Raw genomic sequence first — 15,557 nt, forward strand, 5'->3', positions numbered from 1 at the left:
CAGCCACAGAAGTTAATGTAGTAATGTCAGATCAGCTCCCATTTTCCCTTAGTTCCTCAAGAATTCACTCTGGGTCCTGCACCAAAGAGCGTTAGTGAGAAGGAAAAGAACCCTTAGAACTGTGGAGCAACAGCTAAGGGGGTTCTCAAAACTTTCTGCACGAATGGGAAATAGTGATTTTTTACCTCTTTCTCTCCCCCTTCTGAGGCCAATGGCTCTTGGTAGACATAACTGAAGAGACTGAACAGTTTTCCCATGTTTCCAGGTTACTAGTTTTGTTTAGATATTTACTGAATGCCTAATAAGCACAAAACATAGCACTTGACACTCTAGGAAGCCAAAGAAATAGAAGATAAAGCTCTCAATGGAGCAAGAAGAAATACATAAGCCAGAAATGGATCCCAACCTAACAATAACAAAACTAGATTTCACAAGGTTCTTGCTAGATGCAAAGGTACAGGAGATGAGATGTCTCCTGACAAATGTAATATAGTTAATATTCATTGCTTTCTTTATACAATCAACATCTGTTAAATGTACACACACACATACACACACACACCAGTCTGTTCAAGTAAAGTTGAAAAAATAATCAGAAGTCATAAAAATATTTGAAATTTAAGTAATTATGGAGAGAACAGAGATAAAGAACAGTTGGCATTTATAGAGCATTTTTACTGTGTGCAGGTAATGTATTAAGGACTCTTTAAATGTTTTCTCATTTAATTAAAGAGAAACTAATGGGATTGGGACCATAACAATTTTATATCTAGGATACCAAGATTTAGAAAGATTCAACCAATTTGTCTAAGATATCATAACTAACCCTATATTTCCTAAGCATTGTGCAATCTATTGGAGAATGGAGAGGTCTGCCTTATATATACACAACATTCATCTGTTCTAGAAAATTTAGTAATTCATAACTCATGAACATGACAGAGTTTGCTCAATTATTCATAAGGACAACTACAGGACTCAAGTATGTATAGGCAGATGGTCTAATTGTTAGCATTAACTGAGATGACTTTTTTAAGGAGGTAGACCTTGGAAACAATTTTTAAAGAAAGCGTATGAGAGGCCCATTCATATTTAGCTATTAAACTTTTATTGAACCCCTAATATGTGAAAGTCCATCTATAATCCCTGCCTTTGAGGAGCTAACAGTGGTCTGATGTGAAGAGATGGGATGGTGGAAAGGTGAGGTAATAGGAGGCAAACATTACACTCAGTCCCGAGTCTTTTTATAAAGATATGAAATAAGGGACATTGGAGGATAGGGGTGGAGCCATTAAGTCCACTTGAACATTGAGAATGGCTTCACCGAGTTCCTGGAAACTGATCTAGGCCTAAATGTATTGGCACAGTTTGCCTGAACAATACGTGATACAAGATAAATCCAACTGAGAAGAAAGTGAGCACAAACACATGAACTTCATGAGGCAAGGCGTTCCGTTGGAGAAAAGGTAAACTCTGAAATGGGACAAGTCAGGAACTACTACCTAAGGTAAACTTGACCACAGACTGTAGGATCACAAGGAAATGGGGAAAAGGCAAGAGCAGGTGGAGTGAGAAGGGGAAAGAGAAAGAATTGTTGTGAAGTTATGGCACAGGGAACTCGAGAACCAAAGTGCTTTTCCTTTTCCAGCCCGGAAGCTTTCACCTGATTCTGTTCAACCCACAAACTAAGGATAAGCATCTCTTTCCACTCCCTTTCTCAAACTGCCTCATTCCCTGCATCTCCTCAATCACCTAGTCCATCAGTTTCTCCTCCTAAACCTCTTCCTGTTGCTCACTGCCCTGTACCCTCACTTCTACTTAGATCTTTGTACCTTCTTACCTGGGTAAATGCAGCAGCCCTATAAGCGCATTCCACTGGCTCATTCTCCTTACCTTAGCCAGGGTGATCTCTTTAAAAACACATATCCAACATGTACCTTTTCTAGTGGCTTTCAAATACCGTAGGACTTTGGAGCTGTATGTACGCCAGAAAACCATGTTCTTAAATTTAATCCATTCCTCTGGGCATGAAAACATTGTAAATAGGACCTTCTGATGAGGCTATTTCAGTTAAGGTACGGCCCACCACAATCATGATGGGTCTTAATCCTCTTACTGGAGTCCTTAAAACAAAAATGAAATTCAAACAGAAGAGAAAGCCATGGGAAGCAAGAAGTTGAAACTCAAAGGAACTCATATTTATGCTAACCCATTGCCTGGTATTTACTTGAGCAGCCAAAAAACCTAAATACCCTTTAAGTAGAGTTTCAGGTGTCTCTTGTGGTTCACAAAGTCCTCTCCAGACTCTGCTTATTCTGTTTTTGGCTCAGCTGCCAGTTTCACCACCTGTTTAAGACACATGCATTCTATGATCCAGCGATGTTGAATTACTTTCCCTTGCTCAAATGTGCCAAACTTCCCCTTCTCCACCTTTTACTCATGCTGTTTTCTCTGTCCAAAGCACTGTTTCCTTCAAGTTTCCTTTGGCTAACTCCAACTCATCACCTTATATGCCACTTTTTCTTGGAAGCCTTTCCTGATCTGCACATCTGGATTAGGCATCCTCCCTGCGAGACTATATAACGTATTTTCTTCTCCATCCCTGCACTAAGAGATGTGTGATTGTCTGTTTACTTATCTGTATTTCCAATCAGATGGTAAGTTCCAAAAGAACAGGACCACATCCATCTCACTCACTTTATACACTTTGACACATGGCTCACATTAAACCAGTAAATGAATCTTTTTGACCCTGGGTCAACATAGAAAGGGATAAAAGATTCATATGTAACAGTGACTGAATCCAATGAGGTTCAGCTATCAGGTTTAGGCAGCAAAATCAAGGAGGTTTCAAAAATCTCAGGCTTGGTGTTACCCAGGAGTGTTGCCTTCCTAGATATGGCTGTGTGGTCTAGTGGAAGCCAAGAAGTCAAGTGTCCATTCCAGGCTGGGAAAAACTCTTCACAACAGGAGCCCAGAATGTGAGAGTTACACAAATAAAAAGGTGTGACTATGAAGGCTGGGCCACATTAAGGGTGGAGGAATGAGAAAAGCTAGAGGGAAATTATTTTATTTGGCAGATTGGAGAAATACCTGAAATTGGTTTTTAGTTCTCTACTGTAAGAAAATATGTAAAAAACAGGCTACCCTCTTCTAAGCTATACAATAGATAATAATTTACTCTATAAAAGATGTGTTTTTCAGAAATGCAAGAACCCAGTTTTACCACATCCAAAATTGAAATATTCTCTTTTTCTCTATCATCCACTTTGAACCTGAACTTTATTTAATGCTTTCTCTGTAATAATCTTCTCTGATGTTTTCAGAGTCTATGTATTTGTTTGTATAAAGTAGCAGGCATAGCCAAATGAACCAGAGTTACTTCCCCTTCATGAGGAAAGTAGAAGACCTGTTTTACTTTCCTAGGCTGCTGCAAGCAAATACCAAGAAATGGTTTGACTTAATGGGAATTTATTAACTTGAAGTTTTGAAGCTATGAAAATGTCCATATCAAGGCATCATCAAGGCAATGCTTTCTTCCCAAAGACCAGCTCCTGTGATCCTTGGCTTCTCTGCCACATGGCAAGGCTCATGGTGGCATCTGCTGGTTTCTCCCTTCTCTTCCAGGTTTCATTGCTTTCAATTTCTTGCTTCCATGTCTTTTTCTCTCTGTATGTATTCATTCCATTTATAAAGGACTCCAGTAATAGGATTAAGATCCACTCTGATTGAGGTGGGTCACACCTTAATTGAAGGAACCTCCTCAAAAGATACTACTCAAAATGGGTTCATACCCACAGGAATGGATTAGATTTAAGAACATGTTTTTTCTGGAGAACATACAGCTTCAAACCAACACAAAGCCCCACATTTAGCTTAATGAAAATTCAAATAAATATCAGGATATTTGGAAAAGTCAGAGGAAAGAGCAGGAAATGACACTAGATAGAGGAGCTCAGTGGTGGTGGAAAGACATCAGTAATGCATGTTGCACTTATGTGTTGTAGATCTCTATCTCTCCTTGAGTTGTTGATTAGTCCCTTTGCAGCAGTGTTTGACTAGAGGTAGGAAAAGCTGGTCATTATCTGGGCTTTAAATTGTGTATAAAGTCTGATAACACTTTCTGTTTTCAAGAATAATTTAAGCTTTCTGAACTTTTTTGGGTAAAAGCACACTTAATCATCATGTAGCAAAGTTGGAAGCCGGCCAAATTGCAGGACAATCAAAGGGCTTTCTCTCAAAAGCCCTGAGCCGGATACCTCAGCTTCGGATAAGTATTAGTGGGAGAAATGCAAGGATTCTGGTTCTGGAAATCTTCAAAAACCTGAGTAAAAGCAGATCCTTCTACCCTACAGAATAAAACTTAAGACTAAAGCAAGAAAAGAAGTGAATAGCCCATGAATATTAATTTTATTTTATAAATAGAAAATACAGAACCGTTTACAACTGCAAGCCATAAAGATGATTCTTAAACAAGAATTTCTGCCCTAACTAACTTGTCTGAATGTCTGCGCTCCTGTCTCCACCTCCAAAAAAAACCAAAATATTACTAACTTTGGCAGTTTTATACTGAAATGCAAGGTTATATATAATCTGGGAAAACCCAAGATAAGCACATCCTTCCTAATTGCCTCTTCTAAGTTATATTTCTTGTAACTCCTCATGTTAGAGGCTCAAACAGTATTTTCAGGGTACCTGTGATATTTTATGCTTCTAACTTTGCAGAGTCAGTCACAAGGGACCCATTCTAGGAAAGGTGATTAAGACACAATCTAATTGAATCCTCTTTCCGTAACAAAACTTCACTAGCTGATCAGCTAGCTGCTGTAATTCCTCCATTATAATGAAGAGCCCATGAAATAGACAATACTGAATGCAAGATAGAAATCAAGGACTTGGGAATGTGTGGGGTGGTGATCACTGGATCTAATCATGATTTGTCCACCACTGTAGTCAATCACTTATCCTTCTGTGCCTCACTTTACTCATTTCAAAATGAGGTATTGGGACTAGGGTGTTTTCAAAAACCCACTCTAACCAAAAACTCCAGGGGTTCTTGACCTATTTCAGAACTAGCTTATAAGAAAATATAAAGTTGGTTCTGCATGACAAAAATCACACTTTTCTCGTCAAGTTTCATATGTATTTTGCACTTCCTTTTTGAATAAACATTTCTTTTCCTCTATTTCTACTCTTATTTCCTAATCCATGTCCCAATAATGCCCATTATTCTGAGTTCCTATTGTAGATTCTTGCTTGTTAGTAGCTCATGCTAAATGAAATAGTCTTCCATTCTTCTCTCCTCAATAAATACTATTGAGTGATTATTATTATTAGCCAGTGAATTAGGTGCTAAAGGCCACAGAGCCTAGTAGCCACATTCCTTGCCCTCAGTAAACTTGCATTCACAAAAAGTTATACATCTCCACTAAGATCCAGTTTCCTCATCTATAAAATAGGGTAATATAATAATTACTTCATGTCTAGGCTATTGTGAGGATAAAATATAATACCAATTTTTAAATACTTAGAAAAATAGTTGGGCAAATATATAACACTCAATACATATTTATTCCATTCTATTCCCTATATATCATCATAGAGAAAACTCAAACAAGGAGACAGTGTTTGAGCTATGTCTTGAAAGGATTGCTCCTCAGAGGAAGGATGACTAAAATCATTTCAGACATTGAGAATATCCTGTCTGTACATAGGCATGGTGAAAGCGTATGCCATTTTCTATGGTAAAGAAGAGGAAATCTGTTCCAAAGCAGGATATAAGATTGGAAAACTAGGGTGGAATAATAGATTTAATCTTTAAAAAAAAAAAAAAAAACATAGAACCAACAGTGACTTTGAAAAAGAAAATAATATGATTCTGTTTGTGTAATGGAAAGATAATTATGGCTTCAATATGGAGAATAGATTGGAGAAGTAAGATTTTATAAGGAGTAAAATCAAGTAAGAGACTCCTGAGATCTGAGATCAGGTTAGAAAAGATAATGTCTGAACTAAGACACCAACTCCTATTGAGTGATGGAGGTTGAATCAAGAAATATTTTATAGGGAAACAGATGTGGCTCAATCAGTTGGGTTCCCATCTACCATATGGGAGGGCCAGGGTTCAATGCCCAGGGCCTCTTGGTGAGGGCATGCTGGCCTGTGTGGCAAGCTGGCCCACGCGGTGTGCCAGCCTGTATGGGAATGCTACCCTGCATGGGAGTGCTGCCCAGTGCAGGAATGCTGCCCTACACAGGAGTGCTAGTCATCGTGGAGAGCTGGCACAGCAAGCTGATGTAACAAGAGGCACAGAGGAGAGAAAATAAGAAGACACAGCAGAACATGGAGCTGAGGCGGCGCAAGAGAGTAATCGCCTCTTTCCCACTACGGAAGTTCCCAGGAACGGTACCCGGAGTCGGCTAATGAAAATACAAGCAGGCACAGAAGAATACACCCAAATGGACACAAAGAGCAGTCAACTGGGGAGGGGAGGATGTGAATAAATAAATAAATCTTAAGATATATATGTATATATATTTTACAGGTAACAGCTACCATTTTTGGTCATTGAATGAAACTAGGGTTAACTCTGAAGCTTCCAGTTAGGTGGTGGTCAGGTATCTTTAACTAAAATAAGGACTACAAAAAACGAGTAAGTAGATTGGGAGGCAGAGTGAGGTGATGGAAGTTGTAGACTCTGGATCTGATTTTAGACAAGGCAAACTCTAAGAGAGCACAAAACCTGAGAGGGCAGGACAAAGAGAAAGAGCTAACACATAAAGTCTATGAAGAAAGGGTATAACCAAAGAAAATAGAGCAGTGGGAGCCAAGAGAAGGGCAACTTTCAAGAAAAAGGAATTCAACATTTATGCCAATATCATAGAGAGGTCAAATAAGAAAGCTAGGAGAAAACTGGCTCAATCTTTTAACCACAGGATTAAGAGAAAGGGGAGATTGTACAGTTGCCCCTCCAGATGGGTTGAGTAAGGGATCATCAGAGCAAATTAATGTTTCCATTAAGCTGGGAAGGCAGAGGGAGCAATATATAGACAGTTTAACAACATAGAGAAGAATGAAAAGATTCAGTATTCCAATGGAAATAATTGGGAGGGGATGTAGCAGACAGGGAAGGGGGAAGTCACCAGACCACAGGCGAGCACAAGCACTGACCTGGACTGAGACAAGAGAATGAGAAGATTAATGATGAAGGAACTCTGATATCTTTTTATCTTTGTCTTAAGTGAAATAATTTTCAGCACTTTGAATTCCTTTCTGATATCACATTAGCTTGATAATTTTAATACTCTGACTACTCTTTAGTTAAACCCTGTATATGAAGGCACTGTGCCAGTCTAAGCAACAGTGATGCCAACCATCATAATGAAAAACCACAGTAAAGTTGGAACAAAATTGCAAAATTTTTCCCATTCAGGTTGAAAGCCACTAGTTTCCCCTCCAAGCTTCTCAAGTGTCACTTCTGGATTTAATGACAGCCTTTATATACTATATAGATAGCTATTTATGGTGGACGCTGATCATTTTCCCAGCAAGAAAAACCCAAATCTGCATTCTTGTGATTTAACTGCTTATCTTTGTAAAACACACGTAGGGCTGCTTTTTTTTACTAGCCAAGCCAAGATGTTATCCTGCAAAAGCTGCCTGAAACCCCATCATCACTAAGCAAAAAAAAAATGGCAGAATCTAGGTGTGCTCCTTGATCTATTCAATGAACTAAAGGGGAAAACATCAAATAAACCACATGTCTAAATTGAAAGACAAAGTTCTGAAAATTGTTTTTGCCACCAGATATGCCTTGTTGAAGGCCATGTTTTCTTTTGCCAAGATTTTGAGTCTAATATTTTACAGCCAACTTTTTCATCAGGTCTGTGGTTAGAAGAAAAGGTAGACTGCTATAGCAATCACATGTGGAGAACTTCAGGGATAATTTAATCAGTCTGGCGTGAAGAATATTGTTCAAGAGAGAAGTTTGCTCTTGTGTTAAATTAGTAAATAACAAGGCTAGCAACTGTAAGTTGTTGATATGTTTACCCTGGTGTGGTGGTTTTAATACATGGTGTCAAAATTCTTTAACACTTCTTCCAAAAAAAGGTGCGGTCTATGTCCCATTCCCCTGAAATTCAACAGACTTATGATTGTTTGAAATAATAGAGGAAGGTAGAAGTGACGTGACTTCTAAAGTTAGGTCAGATAAGATAATATGTCTTCTGCCTGGTCCTCTTTGAACACTCCCTGGAGGCAAGTAACTGTCACAGAAGTCTGGCTATCCTGTGGCCACCATGCTAGAAAGGTCACATGTAAGTACTCATTCAAAAGCCCTAGATAAGCTCGCTGCAAAGAGCCAACATCAGGTGCCACCCATGTAACTGAAGCATCTTGGGCATCCATCCCAACTGAGCTTTCAGATGATTCTATCCCCAGCTGATATCTGACTGTCACAGAATGCTAGACCCCATGGTGAGACCAAGTCTTATTTCAGCCATGGAGCTTCCAAATCATGTTATGTGTGAATTACATATTACAGGGTTATATATATGGTATAATTGTGTCTAATTAGTGGCCAGCCTAGGAACTATGATCTCAAAGGCTATTAGAGTAAAGCAACTAAATGTGGGTAAGAAACATCATTTTCTAAGGTTTGAAAATGTTCAGAATATTGAATATGTATTCCAAAGGCACGCACATGCTTGGGTCTGCCTAACTGTCCTTAAAGTTGACAGCAAGAGGGGTCATTAGAAAGCAGGGTAAGAGGTGAGGACACTGGAATTGTTTTTTTTTTTTTTTCAGGAGATACCAGAGATTGAACCCAGGACCTCATGTATGTGAAGCAGGCACTCAAACATTAATGGAATTTTGGGTCTTTATTTCATTTTGAATTGTTAGATTTTTTCCCACAAAATGCTTCTGTTACTTTAACATAATTTAAAAAAAATATTTCTTAAAGAATAATTTTAAAAATAAAAACAATGACAGCAGGAATAACACTGCAAGTGATTTAGCTCCAGTACCCTGGTTTCTCTTAAATAACAAAAAACATAAGCATTATTTGCAGAAAAATTGTATTAATACAGAAATAATAGCCTTTACCATTCAAGAAGAGTTCAATGGCACAACTATTGCTGCAACTTAATTTTGATCTTTGGAATAAAAGATCTTGCCATCAAAGCATGTCATTCATCAGAATCATAGCTCTTCATATACACTTTAAACAAGTTGAAATAACATGTCACTTGTCTTTTTACTTATTATTTAAGGGTAATATTGTCTTCATATTCAAGCTCACTTAGTATGCTCTTATGATGGAAAATTTGTCAATTTTTTCTAATGAAAATTTGTTTTTTACTTTTACTCTGGGTTTTAAATAAAAGAAAATGGAAACCAAATATAGAAATTAATGTCAAAGTTTGGAGATCTAAACCCAAATTCAAAAAAGTAACAAAAGAAATCAAATCTCAAATGTGAAATCCCAGATGCTTAAAAAATTATTGAAGGCGAAAATATTTTTCATCTATGTAGAGTTCATTTTAAGCCTCTTTTTCAACTTCACAGATTTTACTTTGAGCCAATTTGGACTAAACTAAAGTCTGAAAGAGAATAAGAAAATTAAGTAATTCAAAGTCATTTCAAACTTGGACATGTGAGTTAGCATGACTCAGACGAGGAGAGAAAAGTGCCCAATGTCCAAACAGCCAAGGCCTCACAGGCTCTTAAATTTTCAATCTTGGAAAATCCTAGTGATTTATGTCTGATTTACAATTATAAGCACACTGAAGTTTCTAGTCCATACCCAATATAAAACTATACTTTTCAGCTACTAAACTGGTACACATGCAAATTCTATTTTTACTCTTTTTAAACAAAAATAGATTTGTGCAATTACTCAAACTTTCTTCAAAATTTTCCTTCCACTAATATAGAATAAAATGTAGCCAGATAAAAAACATTTTTCAAAAATGAAAAGTACCTGAAAGCAATCTCTCTATTAGAACTGACTGTTTGTAGTAACCACATATTTAAACAGTTGTGTTTAAACAATACCATTTAATCTGAGTAATAAAAAAAAAAAGTGGGTTTTTGGCATTGCTTCTCTACCTCACATGTAGAGCTAGAGTATAAGAAAACTATAATATTTATTTTTATTGTACTTTTTCTCTGTAATATAGTGTCTAAAGCCTGTGTCCAAAATAATGAAAGACATGGAGATAAAAATATAAATCTAAACCAGTAGAAGAGAAAAAAAAACAGTAAAGTCATGCCTTGTAGAAACATTTACAGATATATCACACATTATTTTATAAGGTATTATACAGGCAAGTAAGAGCTTTGAAACCAATATGTTTTATTACTAAAGCAGTTAAGGAGAATTAGTTTGTGGTTGTTGCATGTCAGAATTCATAATGTATCAAACCACTATCATGTGCACTATGGGAAATTATAAGACACAAAACACATGATCCTTTCCTTCAAGAAATTAAATCTGTTTGAAAAACTGGCACATGTGTTCATGATAAATTACATTACTTAGTTTAATTTGTTCATATTCAATCATGTTTCACAAGGTGTATGAAGCAGGAAATTTTAGCTATTAATAAATAAAAATTAAAATTGTATGGATTTTTATTTCCCACAAGATTTGAGGGAGGAAAGTTAATAACAGAGCAACATTTATAATATGGTTAGGAAATCAAACAACTGAAAACGCAATGCTTCAAATGAGTAAAAACCTTGATAAATGCTAGAGGAAGAGACGAGAGTGAGACTAAATATGTCATTGAGCTTTTGCGGCAAGCAAAACCTCATAATAACAATAAACACTATGCACTCATCATTTCTTTAATCTTCACATCAACCACAACCTTGAGAGAGCCTATAGTAATCCATGTTCCAAAATATGGTTAAAGACATTAGAAGAAGATTAAGTGGCACAGCCCACATCTCAGCTCAAGGGGTCTTCTGGACCCAAGGTCTGTGCTCTTTGCATTAACCCAAACTGCTACACAACTACGCCTATTTTATGCCCATCTCTGGTTCGTCTGGCCTGAAGACACTCAGAATCTCACCAGCAATTTTTTCCTGGTGCAGGGGTAGCATAATCAAGCTCTTAGCTTGATGCAACACAGATGTAGGTCAACCATCCAAATAACCTCAAAACTTTTTCAACAATCACTGGAATAAACATTGCCAAGTCATTCTGGAAATCAGAGTAAAATGGGCATTTGGCATTTCTTAGGAAAAATAAAACCAGCTTGGAAAGTGGCATTCCATCACATATATTCTTTCCTACAATAGGCAATTGTTATATGTCATATGTGAGAACTGCTCTCTTTCTTCAAATAAAGTGATGTTGTCACTGTCACCTCAAAACAGTGTCCTGGGAGGATCGTTTTGCCATTCTGATAATGGACTCGAGAAAATCTTTCCGGCATTGAATACAGCCAAGACTATCTGCAACTGTGGGAAAGGGTGTCAGTTCTGGGGAAATGAACTTTTATGAGAGACCTGATGTATACACATTTATTTCAAAGCAAGTTAAACAGTCCTTTTAAGGATTCTAGATTTGTTCCTGTCATCCTGAGAATGTGGACTCCTTTGTGGGTTTCAGAAGTATAACTTTCCATATCTAACTACATAGTTTCTTGGCTGTTTTTTTTTCTTTTATAGTAATTTATAATATATAATTATAGTGATTTTATATTATCTTTTATTCTATACTAATTTAGTGATCTAGAGCTTAGTCCATGATATTTATTAATCTAAAAGCAGTACACCTTTATGATATGATTAAAAATTATAACTACAGTTAAACACTTCCCTAATTAGCAATGATGCCTAAATTCAAACTGGTTCTAGAAAATAGGGTACAGTGTTCACCAAGACCATCTGTTAATGATAAAATCATGTAATCTTCATTAATTTTGAAAAAAATAACATTTAAGAGACAGAAAAATACAAATAATAATAGAAGAAAACACCCAAATTTTTTTAAAAGTTAACATTTGGTTACCTTTAATGCCAGAAAGTTTTTATTTATGTGCTTTAAAGAAATATATTCATGTAATAGAAGCCTATCCAGAAGAAAGGAAGGAAGGGAGAGAAGAAAATGGATGGAGGAAGGGAAAGAGAAAGAAAGAGAAGAGGAAAAGAAAAGAGAAAGAAGAGGGAGGAATGAAAAAAATAGGAGGAAGAAGAGAGGGAGGATAGAGAAAGAAAGTCAAAGAGAAAGAAAGAGATAACATTGAAAATGACAGATAAAATTAAAGTCTTCTGACAACAGTTGCCACCTCACCTGCTAGTCACCCTTGGCAGAAAATGTATTTGATGTCTGTCCTTCTAGTTCACTCAATAGTTTTGTGCTAATAACATACCCCTAACATCATTTGAATAATTGCTTTGTTATTCAACATTATGCTCTCAATTCTATTCACATTTACATAAAGTCAATTCTTGCTACTCACAGAAGTTATGGTCTGTAAAATTGCCACCAACACTGAATTAGCAAACCATTGTTCCCAGGGGAGACACAGGTTCCTGTGAGTCGCTGGTCACATTTTCATCAACCAATCAATACATAGCCTTGTTTTTTGTGTGCTTCTGATGAAAGACAATTTCTTTATATACATTGTCTATTCACTAACGACGAACTCACAGCCTATGGCACTGGAAGAAGCTTCTCTAACACAAGTTTTCTCTGCAAGGCACTTCCCAGCCTTCTTGTACTTAGGAACACTAGACAGCACTTCAGCACTACCCACAGGGCCAATTGAAGCAATAAAATCACCACCAAAATGCATAAAAATACAAAAAGCACAGCACTAAATTTACCACAGAAAGGACACTTGTTAGCACGAAAGCTGAAGCAAGAAGGCAGAGCGTCACTTTGTCCATCCTCAGGAGGAACATACACTTCTGGGTACTCAAATTTTTCACCACTCTGCACATCCACAACCATAACAGCATCTAGAATATTGATTTGGGGTTACAAAATGTAATTCAGTGAGTAGGTTAATTTACAAAGGTCAAATCTATAAATAATGAGGAGCAAATGTATATAGATCAACGTCATTTATTTTAATTTCTGGGGAAAAGAAAGCATCTGAATACAACATAGTTTAATTGTCAATATTCTTATTTGATGTTTCCAGCTTTTCCCTATTGCATTTTTGGCATTGCTTCTCTACTTTAATGTACATATTTCTGCATGCCGCCTTGTATACAAATATAAATATTTTTTTAGAGAGTAAACTTAGAAATAAAATTCTGTGTCATATACTATGAAGAGTTCTGGTTTTACTATAAAATGCAAATTGTTCTCCAAAATGGCTGCACAAATGTACACAGCCAAGATATTGCATGACAAACTGTTTTCCCTATATTGTCACCCATTCTTGATATTATCAGAATTCTAAAATTTTTGTCAATTTGAAGATTGGAAATTGATAGTTTTTCCCAGATAGTCATTTGTTGTTTTTAATGTGCATTTCTCTAATTACTAATGAGGCTAAGTAATTTTAGATGTTAATTAGCCACTCAGAAATGCTCTTACGTGCTTTGCCAGAATATAGTATTCATCATTTCTTTATTTCAATGTCTTTTTCTAATTTAGAAACTTTGTAATAGCCTGGAAAATAATATTGTTTCTACTACATACATTACAAATTTCTTTTCCTGTCATCCTTTTTCTTGAAAAGTAGTTTTAAATTTTGATGTAATCAAATGAGCAAAGAGACAATAGTAAGTCTGTTGATATTAAATCATGCTTGCATTCTAAGACAACTCCCACTTGATCATAATGTATTCTTTTAAAAACTTTCCTGAGTTTGGTTTCCAAATATTTTAATTGGAAAATTTGTATCTATGTTTATAAGTATTAGGACCAATCATTCCCCTTTTATGCACTATCTTTATTGAGTCTTGAAGTCAGTTTATACTAATGTCACTTTAAAAGTCAGACAGCTATTTTTCTGTTTTCTGGAACACTGAAGGAGTTTGGTTAACTTCATCTAGAAACTAACTGGACCCAGGGCTTCTAATCAGGAACATGCAGAATGTTTTTATACTAGTTTAATTTCTTTAATGATTATTAATCTATGCATTTTAAACATTTCTTTCAGTATCAATTTTAGCATTTTAGAGTCCTACAATTTTTCTAATTTTTTAGGATATAGTTTTTATAAAATTCTCACATTTTCATGTTGATTTTATCTGTAATTCATTGTTCTGTATTCAATAGCACATTCTCTTGCTTTTCCTGATCTGTCTTGCTGATGCTTAGCTATCTCAGCAATCTCCTGGTTATATTATTCTACCTTATTGTCTGTTGATGGTTTGGGTCTATTTCTACACATATCTTTAGTATATGTTTTCCTTATTTCCCTTCTTTAGGCATTATTTAGGGAAGCATAAAGAATTATAGTATGGATACACTAGTATCATCACCCTGCTTAAGAAGGAAAACTTTACTAATACAGTTCAGACCCCTATCTTCTTCTCCTCTATGATATCTCTTATGTACCTAGCACTGGAGGTAAGCACTATTCTGAATTCTATATGCATCATTCCATAGCATTGCTTTATACTATTACTAAATATGTATGCATCCCTGAACAATGTGCAGTACTGTTTTACCTATTTATAAAATTTGTTTAAATAATTCTATATATATGTGTGTTTATTTTGCTCGACCTTGTCTTGGTGAGATGCATCCACGTGTCATGGAATCACCTCCCAAATATGCTACTTAACTGGAATCTCTGTCTGCTGCTGGGGGAACCCAAACTCAGACACCTTCTCATCCCAGTGTACTGAGAAAATTTTTACATTGTTACCGTGAATTGTTTAATATTTTAATACATCTACATTTCTATTAATATGTTTTATCTTTTTTAGCTCTTAATGTGAGAAATTAAACTAAAAGATTCTTTAATGCCATAACATCCTTTTACTTCTGGGAAAATCCAGTTTAGACTTGATTAATTATTGGTTCAGTTTGATAACATATTTTACAGCTATGTCATAAGTGAGATTAGCCACAAATTTTTATTTCTAATATTTCCTTATATGATTTAGGTAGCAAAGTTATACTAGCTGCATAAAAACAGGGGAAAAGTGTTCCTCTTTTTGTTTCTCCTGAAAAACTGCTGAAAAGATGAAATGATATTTTCCTTGACTCTTTGATTTAAATGACCTCTAAAGCCATCTAGAACCGACTTTGTGAGCAAATTACTCATCTTGATTAAATTTATTAAAAGGATAGAGGAAAATTCAAGTGTTCTATTTCTTCTTGAGTAAGTTAAGTCATATTTTTCTAGGAAATTTTCATTTTATCTAAATTTTCATGTGTTTTGGAAAGTTTGTGTCATAGTTTCTTTTATCTTTTTAGTCTCTGCAATATCTACAGTTGGCTTCCTTTTCGTTTCTAATATTGTTTACTTGTGCTATTTCATCTCTTCTTAGAGTTTAAGATGTCTATTTTATTCTTTTTTTTTTAAAAATGAACTTTTGCCTTAGTTGATTCTCTCTACTGTATATTTGTTTTCCAT

The sequence above is a fragment of the Dasypus novemcinctus genome, chromosome 11 (assembly GCF_030445035.2).
Source record: "Dasypus novemcinctus isolate mDasNov1 chromosome 11, mDasNov1.1.hap2, whole genome shotgun sequence".
Classification (NCBI taxonomy): Eukaryota; Metazoa; Chordata; class Mammalia; order Cingulata; family Dasypodidae; genus Dasypus; species Dasypus novemcinctus.